The 16,886-nt window shown below is 40.6% G+C and overlaps 1 protein-coding gene across 2 annotated transcripts in view; it reads left to right on the forward strand.

The window, feature by feature from the left end:
- FSTL5 (follistatin like 5) overlaps window positions 1-16,886 on the forward strand; it is a 597,279-nt gene that overhangs the window by 557,669 nt on the left and 22,724 nt on the right. The window lies entirely within an intron of this gene.

Here is a 16,886-nt window from a genome sequence, read left to right on the forward strand (position 1 = left end):
GTCAAAAAGCCAGAAGCTGAATCAATTCAGTCTTTGCAGGTTAGTCTAAGCTGTGTAGATTGAACTAAGAAGTAAGTGAACAGACATTCATGTCTGCTTCCAGAAATGCAGCCACATGCCTGCAGTGGCTCAGACCACAACCTAGGATGCTCTGGAGCACACCTCCCAGCCACTGAGAAAGGAAAGGGAGGAGAGGAAGCCTCAAAGGCTCTCTCCCCATCCGTGCTCAAGTGGAGGGGGTGTGGCCAGGCTCCAACCTGGGGTCAGCATGCTGAGGCCAGGGAGGCTTTAAACTTCCTCCCTGGCTCATATGGGACCCCAGCCTGAGTCTGTTGTGGCGGGGGACACCCCTGCCAGGCATATCCCCTGCTCCCCATTCCTAGTTCAGACCACCAGGCTGAGATGGGGGTGGGGAATTTCCTTGGCCTGCAGGGGTCACTGGCTGGGCCCAGACCCAGCTTTTGCCCACCCTGCAGGGAGCAGGGAGTGTGGTCCAGCCTCTGCCCACTGCTCTCACACTGAGGCAGGGAGGGAGGGGGCATGAACCCTCCCACTCCTGCATGGGACCCCAGCTGAGGTCTGACAGGAGGCAGCCCCTGCCAGGCTTTTGCCCCTCAGCTTGAGTAGAGATCAGGGTACCTGGCCGGATCCCAGCATGGTGAGAGAGGGGGTTTTAAACCTAGGCATGCTCAGGACCCCAGCCTCTATCTGCTAGGGGGGAAGCCCCTGCCAGGCTTCTGTCCTCTGCTCCCTGCTTAAGAGGAGGCACAGTCCCTGCCAGTTTTTTGCCCCGCCTCCCCCCGACCTTGGATGGAGAGTGGGGTGTGTGGTCACACCCCAGCCAGGGACTCACAGGCTGAGGTGGGGAGGGAGAGGGTTCAAACACCCTCTCTGACCCTAAACCCCAGCTGGAGTTTACCTTGGGGGGCAGCACCCACCAGGCTTTTACCCCCCTCCAGATATTCACTCTAGTGGAGCAGGGGGCATGGCCACACCCCAGCTCAGGGCTCCCATGCTCAGGTAGGAAGGGAGTGGGGTTTAAACCCTGTCTCTCCCTGCCTCAGCATACCAGCCCCAGGCCCCGCTTTCTGCTCAAGTGAGGGAGAAACCCCAGCAAGGGCTGCCCTCTCACCCCCTCAAGCAGGGGGTGGGGGGAAAAAGCATGGTATGGGTTCCCCCCCTCCCCCAAGGCAAACCCTGGCTGGGGTCTGGAACCAGGGAGGGGTTTAAACACCGCCCCCCACCCGCACAGGACCCTGGCTAGTGTCTGCCCAACTTTTCCTCTGCTCTCTGCTTGAGTGGAGGAGTGGGCAGCATGGCCAAATGCCAGGCAGGACATCATGCTAAGGCAGAGGGGAGAGAAGAGGGGGTCATGTCAACACTCTGAGGTAGAGGGGTGGGTGCAGAGTTTAAACCCCCTTCCCCCCCATGTGCTTCAGTGTGTTGGCCTGGCTGTTATCTTGCCATGCCATGCCCCCCACCCCTCAGCTTGAGCAGGAAGCAGAGGAAGAGGCAGGCAGGGACTGCTTTATCCCTGCTAGACAGACTCCAGCTGGGGTCCCATGCAGGTGGAGCGGGTTAAGCCCCCTTGTCTCTCCTCTGCCTCAGCCTGCCAGCCTGGCCAGTGTCTGGCTATGGCTCCCCTTGATGCAGACAGCAAAGCCCAGGGCTGCAAAGCATCCTGGGGAACTGTGAATTAACTTGAACCAGAAAGGGGTCTGGGACAGAAGTTCTATAAACTGGTTTGACTTAAATCAGTTCAATCTGATACTACATCCAACCAAACCAGATTCATCTTAAACCCGTTTTGGAGATTTTAAAAGTGATTTAAGTTCACTGAATCTCTGTTTCTTTACATAAAATTATAGAAATTAAGGGCTGGAAGGAACCTCAAAAGAACATCAAGTCCTACCCTGCTGCTCTGGGCAGGAATACTGCTGAGTTTAAATGATCCTAGCAAGGTGTCTGTCCAGTCTCCTCTTGAAGACTTCCAAGGTTGGGGACTGCACCACTCCTGTGGAAGTCTATTCCAGATTCTGATCACCGTTACTGCAACGAAGTTCTTCCTTACATCCAACCTGAAACCATCCTCTAACAGTTTATGCCATTGCTCCTTGGCCTCCCCTGGGGTGCCATAGTGAACAGTTTTTCTCCCAGCTCCTGATATTCACTCTTTATATAATTAAAGATGGCCACCAAGTCTCCCCTCAGTCTTCTTTTCCCCAGGCTAACAGTCACTGATCCCTTAGTCTTTCCTCATAAGGTTTGTCCTCCAGGTCCTTAATCATTCTTGTGGCCCTTCTCTAGACCCTTTCAAGTTTCTCCACATCTTTTTTGAAGTGTGGTGACCAGAACTGGACACAGTACTCCAGCTGGGGTCTCACCAGATTTAAACTGGTTTCTGATCATTACTTAAACCAGTTTATCTGTAACTTCTGTCCCTCACCATGATGTATGATTGTTTTTCTTCATTAAACACTCACAAATTCATGTGTTTTAACTCTCATAAATTAATCTGTATAGTGAGTTTCTTGCTGCCTCTTCATGACAAAATCATTTTAAACATATAGACTGCATTCAGAAGTTAAAAAAAAAAAGCAACCTCCCCACACACTTTACTAAAACAAGCAGCGCCTTAGTTTGACCCGTAGCATCTGTATACATTTGACACTTCAGCAGAGCTTTTTGGCACTTTTATGTAAACCTAATTCAAGCCCCCAGAGCACCTGCCTGCTTTCTCAACTTGCAGAGAGGCACCTGAAGCAATGAGTAGGGAAATTGGGGAATCCCTCTCAGCCAGATCCACTCCTACATGATCCTGGAAAAGGAGGTCTGGTTGAGTGGTAAGGGCTTGTCCCTGTGAAGCCAGGCTTGGGGCATGGGTAGGGGAAAATCCCCATTTTCCTGTCAGTCAGACGTATGCCCTGGGTCCAGCTGGGTGCAGAAAAGTCCCTCTTTTCCCACTCAGTCAGACCATCTCTGCTTATCACCAGAGACTCAGTTTAGCTCAGTTTGGAAAGAGGGAAAATCATATTGACTCTTGTCCCATACCACCAAAGGCAAGACAAAGGGTGTTATGTGTTTTGCCTAGTGAAGCAGATAAGTTGTGCTGTGACACATTACCACTTCATTTGGTGACATCTATTTCTAGCTTAAGATGTTTCAGTATGAACTTCTTACACTCTGAATCAATAGAGGTGGTTAATTTCATGGGCCTTGGATTTTTCTCTCAATGAATGTAATATGTAATAATCTACCAGCAAATCAGTAGACCATATAAATTCCATGAACCCTGCCTATTTGTTTCAGCAAATATACAAGCTTTCCCTGTGATAGAAGTATACCAGTTATGAAAGAAAGTGCCAACTGGATTTAGAAAGATGTAGGTCACAGAGAGAAGAAAGAGAGATTTTTGAGGAAAGGAGAGCAATATTTGAATACAAGAAAGAATCTCTCTGTCCTGTTCCTAATATATTGCCAATCATTCCTTTCTACCCATGCCTAGAGGAAAGAGCTGAATCATTACCAAATGCTGTAAGCAATAGTATATGTAAAAATATTAGTCAGTTTTAATGCTAAAACATTTGTCCTTCCTTATATTTGCAGGTGTGTTGAAAAGGCAAATACTTTCGTATTTTTTAACAGCAGTCACTGCTGCTGCAGTTTATTGCAGATAAGAAGTTCATATTCATGGATCCCTACCATTTCTTTAAATATTATGGGGGAATTCTGTATGCCCAAGGAATGTTTCTTTGCTTTTATTATTGCATAAGCTGCAAACAATTCACCTGTTTAGTAGTCTGATTCTCAAAGATTTTTGAAATTTCCACAGAACTGTGTTAATTAAGGTTATCTTTTTTATTTATAAGCCATGCTTTTTCACTCTAAAGGAAACTGCTCTTAAAATCTCAAATCACAGTTTCTCCCCCATAAATTAAATTTACAAATTTAGCAATAGTTTTCTCTTTATATATATGAAAATCAACAGTTCTCATTAGGAGTACTTGCCAACATCTGAATTATGAATGAGTTTTGTTAACATTTACAAAACTAAAAATGCTTTGATACCATTGATAAATCCAGTCCTTTGAAAATAGAAAGCAACCTTGCCATTCTCCTGAGGATGCTCTTGCATTGAAAGGTAAAATGCTTAATTTTTGGCATAATTCCTAGCTAACAAGTAAATTGTCAGGCAGCCGTATGTAAACGAAAACATATAGGGAAATGCAAATTAGTGTATTTGAATAATAAATTGTGATTCTGACTACAATTACTATGCATATATTTCTTTTAATTAAACAGACGAGTATGCACCGTAGCCCTGAATTAGTGTGCAAGCAGTCCTTATTTTCATTAAACCGGAGGTGTTAAATCTGAAATAGTTGTGCACTGCAACAATGCTGGCTATTACCTTTAAAATGGCAATCAAGTAAAGAACTACTCCATCATAAATGGGGTGTGATTGTTTATTTCTGTAGTAATTCCCTTGGGGGACTCATTCTTTTGAATTTTGTCATTTTTGACATGCACAGGCAGTGGTTCTAACCTGGACAGCTGCCCATAAAATCTTAATCCATAATCCAGGGCAACTCTGAGAGGAGAGTCCTGGCAGTGATCTGCAGTGGTGTGTTGGGCTGATTAATTTAATTGTTTTCCTGAGCAATATTTTAATGATTCTTGTTGGGAACTGTTTTGCTAAATATGTTTTCTTTTAGCAATGTAAAAGCAAAAACCATTATGTGAGATTTTGGTAGCCCAAGGGACAACTACCAGTGAACAACATGGCCAAAATAGTATATTTTCTCCCTTAAAACACACCCCAGAATTAATTTAGATAGTACCTTGTTTTTGAAAGGCAGAATGAAGTAGCCTGTAGAACACTGATTCTCAACCCGGGTGCCAGGGCGTCCTTAGGTGCCTTGAGAATCTTTTTAGGGGTGCAATAAAGTGCTATACAGTGCTATACTGTTTGGTGTTTGATTCACAAGCTAAACCTAGACATTTAAAATAGAAGTCCATAGTTGTGGTCTTTGAGTTCCTTGCAACAGAAGAATTACTTTATTATCTTTCTGTAGTCAAAAAAGAGTGAACACAAAGAGCTAGCTTTTCCACGGGGTGCCTCAAGTCTATCCAGGATGCTTTGTATCTAAGAAAGTGAGAGCCACTGGGGTAGAACCTGCATCTACTGTTTATCTCACATAAAATGGCCACTGTGATTTTTAGCAGCTGTTTTTTGGAAAAACATTGGGAGAAAATATGGTAACTGTCATCAGTCAGCGTTACAATAAATGCTGCTAGATTAAGTATGTAGTAGATATTAGAGATAATGAACTTGGTACAATCTTGTTTTTATTAAAAACAGTTCTGCGCTATTTAGGCAGATGTGTATTTAAAGGGATATTGCCTTTGTGTAAAAAATTAGTATCAGTATAACTCCTAATACAATAGCACAAATTTTATAGCATTCTTCATGAAGTGGTTTCACAATCAGATCTATAGAAAATAAGGACAACAGTTGACAGTTACGTGTATTCATCTTCACATAGAAAATAAGGAAAAAAGATCTAAATAAGTGTAGAGATAAAAAAAAAGAAAGAACAATTGTTAAGAGAAAGGCCAAAATGACCCAATCAAAGCGGGTTTTTTTTAAGTAGAGGGAGAAAGTGTACTAAAATATCAAATTAAAGAAAATGCACAGAAAAATAAATTTAAAACTGAGATAAGAAATGAAAGAATTAAATAGGAAGAATGCAACATAAAATAAACAAAGTAAGGATTGTATTTTAGGCTTTGTAAATTTTATGGTATTTTATTTGTTTAATTTATTCTCATGCCAGGAAGCAGACCAAAATAAAATGGTTACTGCTTAGAAAGGACCTGCAATATTTTTTTCCCATGCAGACACCATTGATTTTTGTACATAACTAATGAAATTAATTCACCAGAGTTTAATTGGTATGTGCTCCATTGGAAGCATACATACGTGTATCCAAATAGAAAAACATCAACAAACTTAGGGAAAAAAAAGTAATCCAATAAGGAAGAAAATATTTATTTTCAAACTTCTAGAAGAGTGATATAAGCAATACTAAGTTTCAAGTCAACAAATAGGGTTGAAAGTGGGGTTTTTTTTCCATTAAGCAACAAAGTAGTTCATTATTTGCCTCCTTCCTTCCATATTTTTTCAGATAAAAAATGTCATTATCAATCATGCAAGTTTATAATCAAATTCTTCCACTATTAATTCCATTATGACAAATCTTAACTCTGGTCAAATAGGTACCATTTTTAGCAACTAAGAAAATGTATTTGACACTGAAAAGAACATTAGCTTATTATTGCTAAAAATGTACCAACCTCTAACTGCATACTTGTCTAAATACTTGTAATATACAAACAATTATGCAAACAAACTGCCTCTTTTTATACTTTCTTTTACTTATTTTTCTAGAGCTATCCACTTAAAGGTGTCCCTTCATTAAGGAATTTGTTGAATGCGTCTTGTCTTCAAGTACATTGGGGTTTTGTTTAAATAAAAATGAACTATGTGAATGATGTTTCAGGGAAGGCTTTAAATTAACCGCACCAGAGAAATCCATCAAATTAGTAGAGGTATGGAAAGACTGTCTATTAAATCTAACCTGTCATCAGTCAGCAATGAAAATACTCAATAACAGCAGGAGTGTGTTAAGAATGTTAGGCAACAAACATCAAACTTCCAGCTTATTATCCTTTAGTGTATTAAGCAGCCAGGAGAACATTTTATGAGCCTGAGTAGCAATAGACAGCTACAAGGGAAATAACCTTGGTAGCTGATTTAGTTTAGATAGTTAACTGTTGAGACATTCCTCTTTGCTCTTTGTTAGAATCAGTCCCTCCTGACCATGTAGGAGCAGACTCTTCAATCATAATGAAAGCCTTCAGTAGTTATGCACATTTGTCAGCTGAACACTAAATTCTTTCAGTGATGAAGCAAGCAGATTACAGAATGTGCATGGCTTACCAAATTGATGTCCAGGACAAAACTTATATTACATGACTGTGAATACTTGTACACGTGAAGGGGGTTTAGTCCTTAGGGTTGCATTTTATGTCCCCTAAATTGAAATGGAGGGTTTTTAATTGAAACCCACCATTTCAATGTAGGGGTTTCCGTCACCATTGTGGTAAGGGGCCAAATTCTTTTTTTTTTTTCCCCAGCGGAGCCTGCCTGTGGCTGGGGAGTAAGCTGTCAGTAGGCTAAGCAGCCCCTGAGCTGTTGGGGGACACGGTCCTTCCCTCCATGGTGGCGGACCCCCCTGGGGCCACCTGGGCAGGCTGCTGGTGGACTAGGTGCTGCCGCAGCTTGGAGACAGCACCTGGCCCCATCTCAGTCTTCCCTGATCCCAAGCTGGGGCAGCACCTGGACTGCTACCAGCCTGCCCAGGTGGCCCCTGGGGATGCTGCTGCCATAGAGGGAAGGATTGGCGACCCCTGCAGCTCAGGGTCCTCTCAGCCCACTGGCAGCTCACCCTGTAGCCACAGAAGAGGCGGGCAGGTTCTGCTGGGGGGGAAAAAAAGGGGATTTGGCCCCTTGCCACTTTTGCCTTCAGCAGGTACCTGAAGGTACCAGCAGGTACCTGCTGAAAGCAGAAGTGAGGGACCCAATCCTTTTTTTCTGCAGAGCCTGCCTCTGGGGGCCGGGGGGCGAGCTAAGATCTGCAACACATTGTTGCAAACTAAACTACATCAGAATGTAAACTCATTTTAAACCCAAAAACTCCTGCACATGTACAATGTGATACCATTAAGCCACACACAGTGACATTTTTATCATGTCTACATGGTAATGGCATCACATGTACAAGAGCCCTGTAAGTTTGGTTAGAAAGAGACATTTCTTAAGCAAACTAAATTAGATTGTAAATCTAAAATGTTGCATATGTTGGTTTGATAAATATCATCTACTATGTGTTCTAATTAATTTATCTCGGGACATAGGATAACATTTTAAATGTATAAAGGTTTACATGTATAGTTGTTTGTGTCTAGGTAAAATAAATATAGTGTGAAAACATTCAGATGAGGGTGAGAGATAGCTATCCTGGGCTATTGGCTCCTGCTCCTTTTCATATTTAGGAAAAACTTAAATGGTCAATGGTAATAATATAGTGAATATGAATATAGGTAAGATTTTATTTTAGTTTGAATGAGATAAGGTTTGATGGAACTACATATTTGATCTACTTTGGTATGTTTCTGTTTTAATCTTGCATTTAAAAGAGAGAAATGCATGGCTTCAAACATGTCATATAAAATGAAGTGTCATATGTACCCATTTACTATATTTGCCATATGTTAAGTCTTGCAAGCATTGTCAGGAATGAATTATGCAAGATTTTCCCATTGGGAACCATACTTCCGTCATTCAACTATATAAGCTTTCCCCTCCATGGACCAAGGCCTAGTAGTGGTGGGGAAGCTTATGTGTCCCAGTGATCCTCACAGCTGTGTTGCCCCGGAGTCTTCCAGTCCTGGCAGGGTCACCCATGGTGAACAGGCCTGTGTGGAGGTTCCAGAAAAACCATTGTCCAACCACAAGTCCTCAGTGACGGATCAGGTGGAAGATGATGTCAGGATCTCAACAGCTGTAAGGATGGAAGAAGGTTGCAGCAAGATGGAGGTCTCCTGTCATCTAGGGTTCTCCCTTGTCACTGGGCTCAGATGTCTGCCTTGTTAAGATTGTGTGGTTGCTGTTCCTATGCATCAGCATTTTCATGTTATACAAAGTCACACACAGGCTTCTACCACAGGAAACAACATACTGTCCTGTACCAACTTCCAAAAGCCCTGCATGCAGGCAGTAGTAGCCTAATGGTTGTCTTCCACCTGGGTTGAGACAGGTGCAATTTGGCAGCTACTTCTGTGACTGAGATGTCCTATTCAGAATCCCCTGTGCTCAGCCTACATAAGGAAGGGACTAGAAAAGGTGCCCTAAATGTAGGCTGTCTTATATCTGCTTCTGGCTAGATAACTGCAGTGGAATCACTCTCTCTCTGTAGTGAAAAACATTGTAAAATGACAATGATTTGGGCAACATAGAACATTCACACCTTGATGGATAACCAAGACAATGAATGACCAGAAAGAAGAACTGCCATCATCTTCAGTGCAGCTCTGAGTGGGGCAAGACAACCAGATGAGGGTCAGCTGAGGGAAGTGGGTGGAGGCCACATTGTCTTTGGGAAGGGGAAGTTCAGGACAGATGTGTTCACAGCATCAGCTTCACCATCAAGAATCAGCTCATCAGTCAATTTACACATCTCTCTGTGGGCATCAACAAACATCTAATGTTCCTTTGTCTTAAGCTTAGCAACAACCTGTAAATCACTGTCATCAGCACACATGCCCCAAGACTTGATGCTGATGGTGCTGTCAAGCAACAGTTCTACTGTAATATTCACAAGGAGGAGAAGATCATTTTTCTCGGTGTCTTCAACACCAGATTTGGCCATGACCAGAACTTTGGAGTGGCATCATTGGGAAGGGTGAGGTAGGGAAAGCCAAATTCAACAGCATCCTTCTCCTAAACAAATGCATGGAGCACAGTCTTGTCATCACAAACACCATCTTCAGGAAGAGTGACAAATGCAAGAACACATGGAAAAACTCTCACTCTAAGCACTGGAGCCTTTTTGACTATGTTATTTTTACAGCTTGTAATCAAATGAATGTTCATGTCACATGAGACATGTGAGGAGCCAGCAACAGTGGATAGATTACTGTGGATAGATACTGTCTTGTCAAATCCATTATAAACATCCAGCTTGCTTGAAACACTGAAAACAGCCAAAATCAATCTGAATTACTCTCAAGACCCAAAGGTCTGTAAGGATTTCACAGCATCTATGTGGAAAGCTCTCTGCCCTGGCCACAAATGAAGACAACGCTGAGGAACTCTGGAGGGGGTTTAAAATCTCCATCCATATGGACTGTGCTGTATCCATTGGCTATACCATCTATCAGCACCAAGACTGGTTTGATGAGAATGACACCAAGATCCAAGCCCTCCTCAATCAGAAGAAAAGGGCTCATTCTACTAGGCAAGATGACACTTCATGTCAGCAGAAGAAGGAGGCATATCAGCTCCTCAAAGCTGAAGTTCAAAGGAGGATCCAAGAAATCAAAAATTAGTGGTGGGAAGACAAAGCCAAGGAGCTTCCACTTTTGCTGATAAACATGAATGTAGCTTTTTTCAGGTAACAAAAGCCATCTGCAGCCCAACTTCCCAGAGTCCTACCTTGCTGCAACTGCAGGATAGCTCGACAGTCTTCAAAGACAGTGAATCTATTCAAGCTATATGGAAAAAGCACTTCACGGCACTCCTGAACCTTGAGTCGACTGTAGTGGATACCAAGGATACCGCCATCAAGTCCATCACCCAAAATCCTGAAAGGGGATCCCTCACCAACCCTCCTATCCTAGAATAAGTCTGGCATGCCATCAAGGAAACCAGGACAACAAAGCTACTGGACCAGATGGCATCTCTACTAAAATCTACAAGGCTGGTGGTGAGGAACTCATAGTGAGACTTCATGAATTTATTCAATGAATTTGGAACAACAGAGATCCTAGGGGACTTGAGGATTGCCAACTTTGTGACTATCTTCAAAAAAGGAGATACATCTGTGTGTGGGAACTCCCTCCTTTCCACAGCAGAGAAAATACTCCCCCTCATCCTCTGGAACCATCTTCTACCTCTTACTGAAGAAGTCTTGCTAAAATCTCAGTGTGGTTTCAGACCATCCAATGGGGTAACTGACTTGATCGTTGTTGCCCACTAGGTCCAAAAAAAGCATCCAAAACAACATCAGGACTTGTGTGTATGGCCTTCATTGACCTCACAGGATCTGGTACGCAATGTGTTTGGGACGTTACTTCAATGTGTTTTTGTTCATCATGATCTCTGGAAAGATGTGAGATCCAGGTTTACAATGCAGTCAGCATCTCCACTGTCCTCTACAGATGTAAAACATGAGTTACCTACAGTCATCTCCTCAAGAGCCTTGAGAGGTATCACCAATGACACTTCGAGAAAATCCTCCACATCAACTACGAAGATCACTACAAAAATGCCAGCATTCTTGCTAAAGCCAATGTTACCAGCACTGAGTCAGTGATCCTCTAGCACCAGCTTTGCTCAATCAGACATTGTGTGTGGATACCCAACTCTCAACCTCCTAAACAAGTACTCTATTCCCAGTTTAGTAACAGCCTGAGATCTTGTGGTGGTCAGAGGAAATGCTCCAAGGACACCGTGAAGGCATATCTGAAGAAAACAGATGCTGTCTGACATCAAGAGCTGGGAAGAGCTGGCTGTTGACTGACTCTAATGGCACCACAACCCCAAATAAGCAGCATCCCATTTCAAGATAAAGCATCTTGCTCTCAAAGCAGGGGAGAAAGAATGGAGAAAGGAAAAGGAGAGAAATCCTAGCCAATTGGTTTATTTTTCCCTGAGGAAAGACCTGCAACTTCAGGAGATTGGTTTGTGGCTCAAGGATTGGACTCTTAAATCACCTCAAGACCCATCAGTAATCTGCAATAGAGATCATCCTTGAATCAAGGGTTTGCTGCCACAAGCATTAGGCTGTAGTTTTTAAAGCTGTAAGCATTTAAAAGACTCTCAAGAGATGTGGGCTTCATACCTTACAACTAAGGATTTTTGGAAAAGTAAATTGGTAGGAGAAGTGATTTAAACTTACGGTTTGAGTGCCTCTTTGACTGAAAGCTGAATTAAAGTAGGTGCAGCTGCTTTTTATGGGAATAGAGCTGGGTGATTTGCTTTCTGAACATTTGTATGTTGTATTTTTTTAGAACTAATTCCAAATTTGAGACTTAGAGATTATTTTCAATGTGTGGCCCAGAGATACAGGAAAAGAAGGCATAACATGCAACAGATGGGTTTAAGTAGATGACTATAAGTTTATATTGAATTGAATTAACACACTAGGGTTGTAATGGTATTGAAGAGGCAAAAGAGTAGTCCAGTGCAGTGTTATGATGTTACAACAAGTTTCAGCCATCTGTGGCCCTAAAGGAATCCTTCAGATTTAGTTAGCTGCTGACACCTTGCCCGATACTTTCTGTTTGTAGAAGGGAATGGGGTTAAAGGACATTTTAAGACCTGAAGAAGTGAACTAATTTATATCAAGAATGGTTTAGTCTGAACATTGAACATCTTGACACATTTGGAGTGTAGCCCTGGTGCTGGGAAAACCCACCTGCTCCCCAGAACTACTCTCTGCCAGACTTCCTAACCCTGACCAGGGTATTTTTAGTCCCCCAGATCACCACCAACAGCCCTTTCTTCTTGTTTCCTAGTTAAATGTTCCCAGATGAGTAGAATTATCAGCAGATAGAGGTGAGTTCAACTGACCTTGAACTTGCAGCCTGACCAAGTCCCAAGGGACTATCCCTTTCCCTAATCTTACCACTCTGCCGCCTCACTGCTGAAACAGAGAGTAGTGTTTGGGTGAAAGAACAATACTGTTAAAAATGGTAGGGCTTGACTAGTCCTCCTGCAAAGTACGCAGAGTATTTTGTATTATGATTGAGGGGCCTCCTCCAAGAATCAGCTGAACTCTTTACTCTCACTTTTTTACCACTGAAACTGAGTCCATCCGTAGCCACTTTTTACTTGTTACTCATAAAATCAGTTGCCTTAAATGCACTAAATAAAGACTTCAGGGATTTACTAAGACTGTGGTTTCTGTTAGTAACAATGCAGAAGTCCACTTTAGGAACAATTGCAGCTAACAGGTGCAATATATTGAAGACACTAATGATTTAGAACTGAAAGCTACATAAGAGAAAAGTTGAGAAAAGTTTTCAAAGGAAACGTTTTGTTCATTTTGAATGTTTTAAACCTTGCAAATATATGTGTAGCCTACTATCAACTGGTACATTGTACCAGTAACCTGTTGACTTTTGTAACCGTGTCAGTTAAATCCTACTGACATTGGGTGGGGTCTGTATGTAACATCTTTTTTTTAATTTCCTACCCCTATTTTCAGTACATACAAGCTGGAAAAAAAGATGTCCCCCCCATTCACCCCATTGCAACACTGGCCTTAAATTAGGCAAATAAATGAAATGAAATATATTATCAGTCCAGTTCCAAACCCCTTCAGAGTTGTTCATTGAGGCCTGCCTCTTGCTTATTCCCTCAAGAGATTTGCTTGTAAAAACTCAGAAAGGATTTCAGTACTTGCTTTATGTATTTACCTTAAAATAAACTATTTCATGAACCATCCTCTCTGCCAGGGAAGATTAATATAAGCAATGATATTGTCCTTAATTGTTTCTTAATATCTGGTCCTGATCATAAAAATAGACATTTATAATTAGTATGCAGGATGGCTGCAAAAATCTGACTCATAAAATACCCATGAAAATATATTCTTAGAAGTCTAAAGAGCGCACTGGCTGATTATATTGGCTCCACAGTCTATAAATCTAAGTGAACAAAAGATAATTGGAATAAATTAAAGTCTATCATTACGCTGCTGTATGATGTTTTTAAAGCAATATTAAATGAACTGATTGTAATGGATTCACTTTAGCTCTTTAGATATTTTAATCTTTCTAACAAGGAGTTTGAACATCATTTCCACCTTAACCAGTGGAAAAATGAACAATCAACCCATTGGTAGATTGGCTTGAGATATGAATAACATTAAAATATCCTCCGTTCAAAATCTTTTCATTGCTCTCTCTCTCTCTCTCTTTGTCTTGAGAAGAGTAACGTCAACCCTGAAATTAAACTTGTTTATTCATACTGACTTTTTTAAAAACCGAGTCTTAAAGTATAATTGGAAATAGTTGAAAATACGTTATGGTGAGTGCTCCTTAATGTAAGCAGTTTGGGACAATTCAATATATTTAAATATTTGCATTGAAAGATTTCAACTTCATTTGAAGGCTTAGACCTGCTATAAAGGAGCTGAACAATGGAAAGACTATTCTTGGTACTAATATACAAAAGATCACATTTAAAATTGCTTCAGATACCCTGCAGGATTAGAAAGCACTACATTTGTTTGATTTAAAAGATGTGTATGCAATGAAATCTATATTGCCTGCCACCAAAATACCAGTAATAGAATTAAATTTTAGGTTGAATGTCCGACCTAGCTTATGTTATATAGCTCAAACATTATTTGTTTAATGTTTTATAAATACCACTGATAGAAACTGTGTGAAATTTCGGCAGCTGTTTTGGCATCCAAAATCCGAATAGAAATGGAAGGCTCAGAAACATCTCTGAAATGAAATGAGGCATCCAAAACATTTCGGAAATGTTTCAGAAAATTTCAGTGTTTTGGATCCATCATTGCCACAGTGTTTGTTTACTGTGTGTGATTTAGGATTAGAATTTCACAAGGCTATAGATCAATTACAATTAGTAGTTATAATATAATAATTACAGTGAGAACCTGTCAGTTTACCTACCTACAATAAAGACATTTCCATTAATATGAGAGACAAATTTGTGATTTTGGCCAGTCCCTGTGCCATGACAAAAGGGTGGTGATGGTAAAGGGAAATTACCTGTGCACGTCTCCTGTACGACAGCTGAGGTACCAAGCTGAACTGGGCTTTGAAACGTTGAATGTGTAAAATCTAGTACCCAGTGAACTCAATGGGAGTTAAAGATTGCCTCCAGAGGAACTCAGATTTCCACCTGTACTTTTTCTTCCTGACTGTCTATGCAAATATCTTTGAAGGGAAATGTGCTAGTAGTATCCATTATTCTATGCCCACTTGAAATAGCCAAATAGACCATTATTTCAAATAAATAATTATAGGGTATGTTTTTATTCACTATTTTTCGAATAAAGGAGCATGTGGCAGTATATGAATGTCTGAAACACTATAATCTATTTTATAAATGCATTCAGCTATGGCTAAACAGTAACCCCTACCAGCATAGCACATAGCCTGTACCATGCAAAGATCAGCAATATTTTGCCACTAGTGCTGTTTAACATAGCTATATCAGATGCATCACATTCTAAAAAAAATAAAATAATTAAATTTAAAAAATCAGTTATTACCTATGAGGGTAATAATTACCTGAAATTAAATAGGTAGTCATTTTGTCAGTGTTTCTCCAAATCATAGCTATTAAAAAGAAACTCAGTCCAAGGCTTTTACATTAAGGGGCTATTTTATTTTACATCATTCTTTTATTATTTGCACAAAACACCACAAGTAAATTTAACCTGGTTATGAGCTTGAGACCCACAAGGTAATGAAATGGAAGGTAGTGGACTGTATTTTGCAAACATCTGTCAGCCATGTGGTCTTGTTCACTGTTGAATGATAAGAAAATATATAAAGAGAGAGAAAGTGAGAGAGCGCATCTGTAAAGGAGAGTATATGTGTGTATCTGTGTATGTATGTGTATATATATATGTGTGTGTGTGTGTGTGTGTGTGTGTGAATGCATATATAAAACCAATATACAATTTGATATATTTATGCATTGTATGTATATATGTGTGTATATAATCTCTCCTTTATATATGCTACACACACACACACACACACACACACACACATATATATAATATCCTTTATATATGTTTCCTTTATATATATAGTGTTATAATTCAGTAGTGAACAAGACCACATGGCTGATAAATGTTTCCAAAATACAGTCTACTACCTTCTAATTTATTATCTTGTGGGTAAAGAGAGTGTGTGTGTGTGTGTGTGTGTGTGTGTGTGTACACACCCCAATAAAAATATTGGACTTACAATTTTTTTTCATTGGTGTGATTGCACCACCAGCAGTGGAATTTGTCTGGCTAGTTAATGATAGTTGATGGTTTTCAGCAGCAGAAAATTGAGCACCATGGTCATCCTACTTTATCTGTGGTAGGCTGGGGTGTTATGCTTTGTGTTGCATCAGGACTGACTGTGTGTAATTTTGCTAATCAATTAGACAATGGATTCATGTAGGATGGTTTGGAAAGGGAAGATCCTGCCTTAGGCAGAAGGGTGGATTAGATGACTTCTGGAGGTCCCTTCTACCTCTACTTTTCTATGATTCTTGGAATAAAAAAGATCATGACATTTATTTTGTCTGTATTTTGGAATGCTGCATGAGTTTTTTAAAAAATAAAATAGGTTTGTTATAGTTTTGAGCTGTCAGGGTACACTTAAAATTTTCAACCATTTTACCTAAACACAAATGCTAGAAACTTGCTTTGTTCTTTTTATTTAGGGCCAGGACTCTCAGGAAATAACACAAATACAGAACTTAAAAAACAACAACAACACTAGAAGTCATGAGGCTTCTAATAAAATTGCAAGACTTGGAAAGATAGATTTTTTGTTTAGAAAATTTACAGCAGTGGAATTACCCTGAGTGCCAGTTCTGAGCATATATCTGCATAGACCGTCACTTGGATTCCTTCATATCTCTTTATCAGATTTCATGGGTTCTCATATATTGATTTTACTTTGGGGACCACCCGCAACTTATGCCTCCTATAAAATTCACAAATCTAACTCATGGATGATTCCCATGAAAGGGAGAATGGTGTCTTACATTTGCAATGATAGCTTTTTCTTGAGTCATCCATTCACAAGAAGTCTCAAATGTGATTTTAAGACTGCAGTGTAAAATATATTTAATCACTTCAGCTTTTTTCTTAATCTTAGCCAATAGTAATGGACTAATTTAACTTGTTTCCATTAGATCAGCAGTTTTGAACTTTTTTTTTCATTTGCGAACCCATAACAAAATAGAATGGAGGTGCAAATCCTTTTGACTTATAAGTGTGGATATTCGTATACTTTTGCTTGATCATGCTTATCTTTCACAGACCCCTTAG

Source organism: Crocodylus siamensis, chromosome 2 (assembly GCF_052110815.1).
Source record: "Crocodylus siamensis isolate JL-2025a chromosome 2, ASM5211081v1, whole genome shotgun sequence".
Lineage (NCBI taxonomy): Eukaryota > Metazoa > Chordata > Crocodylia > Crocodylidae > Crocodylus > Crocodylus siamensis.